At 35.5% G+C, this 8,358-nt stretch overlaps 1 pseudogene; it reads right to left on the minus strand.

Moving 5' to 3' along the window:
- Nucleotides 1-5,515: 5,515 nt before the first annotated feature.
- LOC122738286 lies at nucleotides 5,516-6,369 on the minus strand (annotated as a pseudogene).
- Between the last annotated feature and the right edge of the window lie 1,989 nt (nucleotides 6,370-8,358).

The raw sequence follows: 8,358 nt of genomic DNA on the forward strand, positions 1-8,358 counted from the left end.
TCCTTATTTATAGCTGTCTGGGTAAATATATTAAGAATTAAGTAACCAATATGTGTTTTTAAACTTTTAAATGACTACTTTCTTAGTCCCTATTTGCAAGATAATTTTTTTTTATCAAGCTAAGCAACATTTTGAAGGTCATCTGAATTCTGTTGTTATGGTTATAGTTATAATTTTGTTTGAAGCTAGGCATATTTTCCCATGAAGATGTAATCTGTACCTACTTAGAGGAGGGGAAGTCTATTGTAAAAGAAGAATTTTCACTTTATTTGAGGAGAGAATTGTCAACACTCATTTCTTCCTTTAAACTTAGTGCAACCCTACCTGAGCAGCAACACTGTATTCTATGCTACACTGCCAAATGTCAGAGTCCTCAAAGGATATGTGTCTTCAATAACTGCTGCAAAGAAAATGTGCTTCAGAAAGGGAATGATTGCCCATTTCAACAGTGTTGTATTTTTTCCTGGAAAAGTAATTTAAATTTAAAGTATATCACTGCTGTATCCAAGTCGGTATTCTCTCTTTCATCCAGCTATAGGATGATCTAAAAAAAAGTTCATTTCCCCAAACCCTAAGAAAACACACACATAGAGCCCCCTATTATGAGATGAAAACAGCCTTCAATCTTTTTCTTAAAAAATCTGTTTTATTGAAGTTTAACCCTCATACTTTTGAAATATGTCTACAAATGAAGATAACCATACATGTTCACAACGTTCTATTCATTATTTATTTATTTATTTATTTTATTATTTTTTTGGTGAGGCAATTGGGGTGAAGTGACTTGCACAGTGTCACACAGCTAATAAGTGTCAAGTGTCTGGGGCTGTATTTGAACTCAGGTCCTCCTGACTCCAGGGCCAGTGCTCTATCCACTGTGCCACCTAGCTGCCCACATTATTTATTTTTGAAAAAGAAACTTCAATTCTTCCAAACAAAGAGAATGTGGTGTCATGCAGTGATCAGTGAACTTGAATTTGAATCCCTTTTCACTTTGTGCAACATGCCATCTGCGCGACCTTGTGTAAATCATGTAACCCCTCAGGACCTCAGTTTGCTCATCTGTAAAATGAGGGCATTAGTCCTCTAATATCCCCTCTAGCTCTAGACCTCTGGGTCCATGATCCTATAAGCACAGGTATTCATAGAATGTAGGCTAGATATAATGGAACAATTTGGATCAACCATTATTTGACTCTTCTGTAGGGTCTAACATACCTGGATAAACCTTCTTCCCATCTTACATGCATACCTATGCCCATAGGTTAGGTTTTATGTATGTCAGAATATTTATGGTGATTACAAATACTAGAAATTCTGAGCCTGCAGATTCTTCCTTTAGTTGTATACCATAACAATACAAACTTCTTTTAGTTACGGGGCATCTTAAGCTCTGACTGTTAATTCAGGGATTCATTCTTAGACTAAGAAAAAGGAAATCAAACTGATCAAAATGCTGTGAAGTTGAACATAGTTCCTTCTTCAGTAGAGTGACTATATTGGAAAAGAATGGTACTACTTTTCATGGTAATGGAATGTAGTTCATTAGCCCTTCCTTTCTGAAACACAACAAAATAAAACAAAACTGGTCACAGAGAGTAAGGAGATAGCTGAATATGATACATTAAAGGATATGATTCCAGAAATAAACTAAAATGGTAGGGAAAATCTATCCAAATGCTGTTATATCCCCATTGGTCAATTTGCCACATGGACTATTTGTTTTTTCTTCCTTTTTTGCTTTAAGACTATCCCAAACCTTGCATACTGTATTCACAGACTCAGAAAAAAATATAATGATGGGCAATGGCATAATCAAAATTTTAAATGCATAGAAACCGCATAGTAATTATGTATATCACTGTGCTTAATCTTATGTGGAAATTATTATGCCAAAATTCCTGCTTTATAGGAATATCCAATCCAAACAGTCATCACCCATATAAACCATTATAGTCTGTGTCAAGCTAGCCATACCTATTTCTAAATCAATTTGCCACATGGGTTATTTGTTCTTTCTTTGCATTAAAGAAGATTTAAGAAGGTAGATCCTATTTTTCTGTATGAATTTAACCCAGTTTCCTACCATGTTAATATCTAAAACAAAAATAAAACGTGAAAATGCGGGGCAGCTAGGTGGCACAGTTGATAGAGCATTGGCCCTGGAGTCAGGAGGACCTGAGTTCAAATCTGGCCTCAGACACTTGACACTTACTAGCTGTGTGACCCTGGGCAAGTCACTTAAACTCCAATTGCCTCACCAAAAACAAAAATAAAATTAGAAAAAAAAGAAAATGTCAATTTATTAAGGGAAGGGTAATTACTGTTAGTCATTTGCATATGGCACTGCCTGCCAGTGGGCAAATCAATTTATGAGGACAAATTACATATTGAAAATTTGATTGATGAATATAAGATTAAAGCAAATGGAGTTTTATGTCTTCGAGGAATATTTCCACTCAGCTAGCAACTCAATGAAATACCATGGCATTGTAAATAGGACACTGGCCTTGGAATCAAGGCCTCAATTCAAGTTCTGCTTTGATACAGACTAGGGGATGATCATGACAATGTGAAGGTCATCTAATCTTTTGGTGCCACACAGGCAATTCTGTAAGCATATCAGTTATGAAAGAGTTTCCCAGCTGCATTTGTGGAAGGAACTTAGAAATATAATTTTTCCCATAGTCTTTTCAGTTCTCTGCTTCCTTTTTGCTTATCTTTCCGTTGGACTTCTATCTTAAAGAAGAAAATTAAAGTGCTGTGTTGTTATTGTGTTGCTCTCTGTGTCTTTTCATAATTCATTGAGTTTTTTGTTTATGAATATAGATGTAATGCTATTTGGTGCATATATTTAATTATGATATGTCTCCATTATTGAATATGAACATGGGATTGTTAAAGAGAATCTATTTGAATAACTTTATTAAAGAAATGTAAGACTAAAAATAAGTTTAGTCTTATAGAGTAGGAGATAACCAATGGGGAACATATATTCTTCCACTGTATCCTTGATATATCAAGAAAAATGAAAGGTCTGTATAGAATGTATAGAGACAAGAATCCAACAGGATAGGCAGACACAGATGGCTTGTAATCTGTATGGTTGGAGGAAATAACGTGAGACCACAAATCCATTATAATATTGTTTCAATTTTATGTGAAGCCATTGTTGTTGTTTTGTCACATGCAACTCTTCATGACCATGTAGACCATACTGTCCATAAAATTTTCTTGGCAAGAACACAGGAGTGGTTTTCCCAATGGATTAAGACAAACATAGGTTAAGTGACTTGCCCCAAATCATATAACTAGTAAGTGTCTGAGGCCAGATTTTAACTCAGTTTTTCCTGATTCCAGGCCCAGTACTCCATTCACTGAGCCACCTAGCTTCTTCCCAGGCAAATAGAGGTTAAGTGTCTTTACACAGAATGAAAATTTTCTGTTGGTTTATCTTTTTTGCCCTATCTAAAGTCATCATGTCAATTCATATATATATATATATATGTATATATATGTATATATATATATATATATATATATATAATTTCCTGAGATAGAGTAAATTTTGTTCCTGACCTTCCATTTTATTTCTTTTTAAAATGGTACATATGTGTGTGGGGGGGTGTAAAGATATTAGGATTCATTTTTATACATTCTTACTGTCATTTCTTTGGGTGATTTAATTTGCTGATTTTAAAGATCAGAAATATTGTGCTATTCTCTGTTTAGTTATTTAAACTGATCCCCCTACTTTTAAAGTTTTTAAATTAAAAAAATTATTTTGTTTTTTATCATCTGTATTTGCCATTATATCCCTCCCTGCTCTTATACTCAGGGAGTCATCTGGTGTTACAAAGAATAAAAAGGAAATAGAACAAAAGCAATTTATCAAAACTAATACATTTATTGAGACTGATAATATATGCAAAATTCAATACCCATAATCCCTTAACTGTACCAAAAAGAAAGAAGGTAGATTTTCTCATCTCTTCTTTAGGAGTCATTACTTATTATATGTATAAATTGTTCAATTTTTCTTGTTGAAGGTAGCAGGCAAAGAAGTTTGGTGAAAAGAAAACAGGACGAAATCAACTTGTGGAAGATGTAAGGTCTTGCCCTTTTATATTTTATTTGTTTGCTTGTTGAAAGTGGAAGAGGAAACTTTTCATACCAAAAAACTGATTAAATTCACATGTGAGAAGACACTGTTTCACAGAAAGAGATATGAAGGGCACAGGCTATTAGGTGGCCCAACTAGAAAAGTATATCTCAGATGAATGTATTGAGTGGATCTGTCTGAGGTCAGAAAATGCCTAAAGAATCAGTGAATTGTGGTCCTTGATTTCATTTCATGTATCTGTTTTTAGTATTTGAGAGGTTATAACTATGAAGTGGTCAATAAATGGACTATTTGGAGACTGTGACAATTAAATAGATGCTGTTCAGTTTATACCCAACAAAAATGTGGATTTTTTGTTTTATCTCATATGGGAAAGATGAGTCAAAGCCCATCAAAGAGCTTTGATTTGATGCATTAGAAATAATTGATCCTAGTGACCAATACTCACTCTTATTACGATAACATGTTATTCCAGTGAGAAGCAGGTGAGCCATATTAACTATACCATTATCAAAATCACTATTTTAAAACCACACACTCACTCAATAACTAAATGGTCCACCATATCCTTTTTTGTTTGTTTGTTTTTGTGGGGCAATGAGGATTAAGTGACTTGCCCAGGGTCACACATCTAGTAAGTGTCAAGTGTCTGAGGCCAAATTTGAACTCAGGTCCTCCTGAATCCAGGGCCGGTGCTTTATCCACTGTGCCACCTAGCTGCCCCCCACAAACTTTTAAATGGATATTGAGCAGCAACTGAGTGCACATGTATTATAAATTTGGTAATGACATCAATTTGCTTTATTTTTTTATAACAACAGATATTTGTGTAATCACCAATATAATTTTTTTCTTTGTGGTACATATAGCCTATCAATAAGGCAATTCTTTCTACACATGTAGCCACCTTTTAACTATGTCTTCATTTAAATGCAGTATTTCTAGAAGCCTCTTTCCAAAGTTCCCTTTCCCTCTGCCCAACATGGACCTTTGCTGAAATCTAACTAAATTTGATATGTAAATTTACATTTCTCTCTTTTTCCATGGACAATATTGATTTTCTTTTAACATTTTTATAAATGGAAGGGATAAGGAGACTGGAAAGAAAAAAAAAACACCTATAGTTAACAAATAAAATTGTGTTAGTTTGTGTCATCACAACTCTCTTCATTCTCAGTCAAAAATCATGTTTCCTTCCTGTTTTGGTAAACAGTTCAGGAGTTTAGCATAACTATCTAAGTGTTGTCTTTGGTCACATTACTGAGTCAATAAAAAGATAGAATGGGTTTGGGAAGTTTACTTGGGTCCCAAGGAGAGAACATTTCTTATTAAATCAGACAAATGGCCTTATTTCAGCTATAGGCTCTTTGATTTGGACATAGTTGCCTTATCTTAGTTTCTCAGGGTTCAGATAACTGGGTTAAGATGGGAGTAATGCTAGTATAAAGCACATCAAGAATTTTGTCTATTGAGTAGTCACTGAAAGGCTATACATACATAAAGATACATGGCCCAAAGAAGGATATGACCACAGTGATGTGGCCAGTCAGTGTGGAGTATGCCTTTGCCTTGATAGCTGATGACTGTTTCTGCACTGTGGTAAGTATGATTGTGTAAAGAAGAGAAAGGAGCACATGGAAAGGAATTTACTGACTGCAACAAGCTGATAATCTAAGTTTCTCTATAAGCCACTTTGGTCACCAAAGGGAGGTATAGGAAAAAGTGTATACTTTGTTGGGACATAGAAGGGTAGATTAACAGTAAAAGGCAACTAAATGGTTGTGTGTCTTAGGAAAATACACCAGGGGATAATGACCAGAATGATACAGACATGCTGATTCATAATGGTCATATAGTAAAGAGGTTTATATATAGAAAGATAATGATCAAAGGCCATCAATAGAAATAGCAACATTTCATTGCCAGCAAAGAGGTGCAAAGAGAAAATCATAGCTAGACAACTCTCAAAGGAAATGCTCTTATGTTCAACAAGTAAGTCTGCAATCATCTTGGGGGTGGCAAAAGAGGCTACACAGACATCTATAAAAGAGAGGTTTATTAGGAGAAAGTACATGGGAGAGTGAAAATGTGTCTCCAAAGTGACAGTGAGAATGATTAAGAAGTTTCCCAAAATGATCACTACACAGAGAACTGAAAACAACAAAGAGGAAATGTTGAAACTCCTGGGAACTGGTTAGTCCCACCAACACAAATTCAGACACCCAAGATTGGTTTGTTCCATTCATTGTCTCAGGTTAAAGAGATTTCTTTGCAGTTATCTGGAGGGAAGATAAATAGCAGAGATCAATACTCTGAAAGGAGGCAGGGTTTTAAAAAGAATTCAATTATTGTTGAGCATTTCTGAAGCACTTTTTTACTATTACTAAAGCAAAGGAGATGCTGACTCATGATAGCATTACGCCCCCATAGGAGGGGAGGTTTGTATTCATCTCCAACTAACAGAGTTCAAAACCCTTGTGACAGTGAAGTCTCAAATAGAATATAAAAAGCCTATTAAAAAGCCCATAATATAAAAGCCCATGAGTCCATAAAAACAGGAAAACTGCAACACATACCAAATTCATATTTTCTATTCCTCTACAGTCTTTTCTTATTAGATCCATTGTAGCCAATAAGAAATATTTCATTTAAACTGTGGGGACCAATTTTTAATTGGGGAGTGTTAGCTAAGCAGCTCGCCACATTATTGGGGCAAGGAAGGAGACCGGCAGCCTCCCTCAAAACAGAACATGATTTATTTTAACAAGAACGAACTTAAAAAATAAAAACACAAACAGGATCAGTAGGATCAAGGGAAAGGAAATAAAATGGGGAAAGGGAAATTATACAAACTGAAAAAATACCACCACCCAGGAATCAGCTGAGAATACATAGCCCCACTCCTGCTCCTGTCGCCTTCCAGCTTCCAGCTAGAATGGCCAATTCTCCTCCCCCTCCCCAGAAAACCCCAGCAGCCCCCAACCAATTAGCTGGCTGCTCTGACAGTCACATGACTTCCCTCACCAAGCTTCCAATCATTATAATTTTGCCAGGCTCATGTATGCATTAGCAAGTGGTGATGATGTGAGGTGCCAGCGCCATGGCGACAGCTACAACCAATGGGTGGAGCATCGTGCTGTTTGCAGAGCCCCAGAGGTCAGTGCTCGTCCCGAGGTTTTTTTTTGTTTTTGTTTTTGTTTTTTTTATTCTAGGCAAAAGATGGGCTCATAAAAACCTCAAATAACAATTAATTCTTTACACAACAAACATTTACTAAATGCCTACTATGTGTAATGTCCTGTCCTAAGAACAGAGGAAGATACAAAGAAAAGTGAATTATTATTCTTTCCATCAAGAAACTACAGTTTAGTAGAGGGGATAAGGCCATTGTACAAATAACTACAACATAAAATTGGTGTTTTGAGTATTTTAAGGAATGCTCTTTTCCATTGGAGGCAGGAAGAGTCTATGAAAATTTCATAAAGGTTATAGCATATATAAGAGGCTGATCTCCAAGGAATCATGGGTAGGGAAAAAAAAAGTGGCCAACATCTAATATATGAATGAGATCCTTGTACTCCTTAGTCTGACAAACAATCTTACATAATAATAGTCTCATCACCCAAAATTGCTGATCATTCTCTTCCTCTCCCCTGAGAACATGATTATTTCGGGATCTTACCTCAACAGTGGAGCATGAACCCATCATGTATTTGTATCCCAATGTTATTAATTACACCATGGCTTTAGATGTGGCTTTCTGCTTCTTTCTTTTTTTGTGGCTTTCTTTCAGGATATTCATTCCCTTACCAAATCCTACTTTTCTCAGTTAACCAGAGTAATAACTTACATTTATACTGTGCTTTATGGCTACATAGATGATTTTACTTTTTGGTTTTCTAAGTCAATGTGCACCCAAAATCTATTTCTATTTGAGTTTGACAACATTGCTTTTGATAGTTAATTATATATTATATATTTGAGTTTGATAACATTGCTTTTGATAGTTAATTATAGGAGGGGATCCAGGCAAACAAAATGAGTACCAAAATACATAAAGTAGGAAGTATCTAATAAAAGAGACCATAATGAGCACTGAGTCAGGGATGTGCAAGTGGGCAGATGTCTATGAAATGTGATTTGGAAAAACTGTTACAAGTGCCCTTAGGTCTGAGGTGGTGAAAACTGGCCAAGCTATGGTATTATTCCTATGACCCCTTTTACCTCTAACTAAA

The sequence above is a fragment of the Dromiciops gliroides genome, chromosome 2 (genome assembly GCF_019393635.1).
Source record: "Dromiciops gliroides isolate mDroGli1 chromosome 2, mDroGli1.pri, whole genome shotgun sequence".
Lineage (NCBI taxonomy): Eukaryota > Metazoa > Chordata > Mammalia > Microbiotheria > Microbiotheriidae > Dromiciops > Dromiciops gliroides.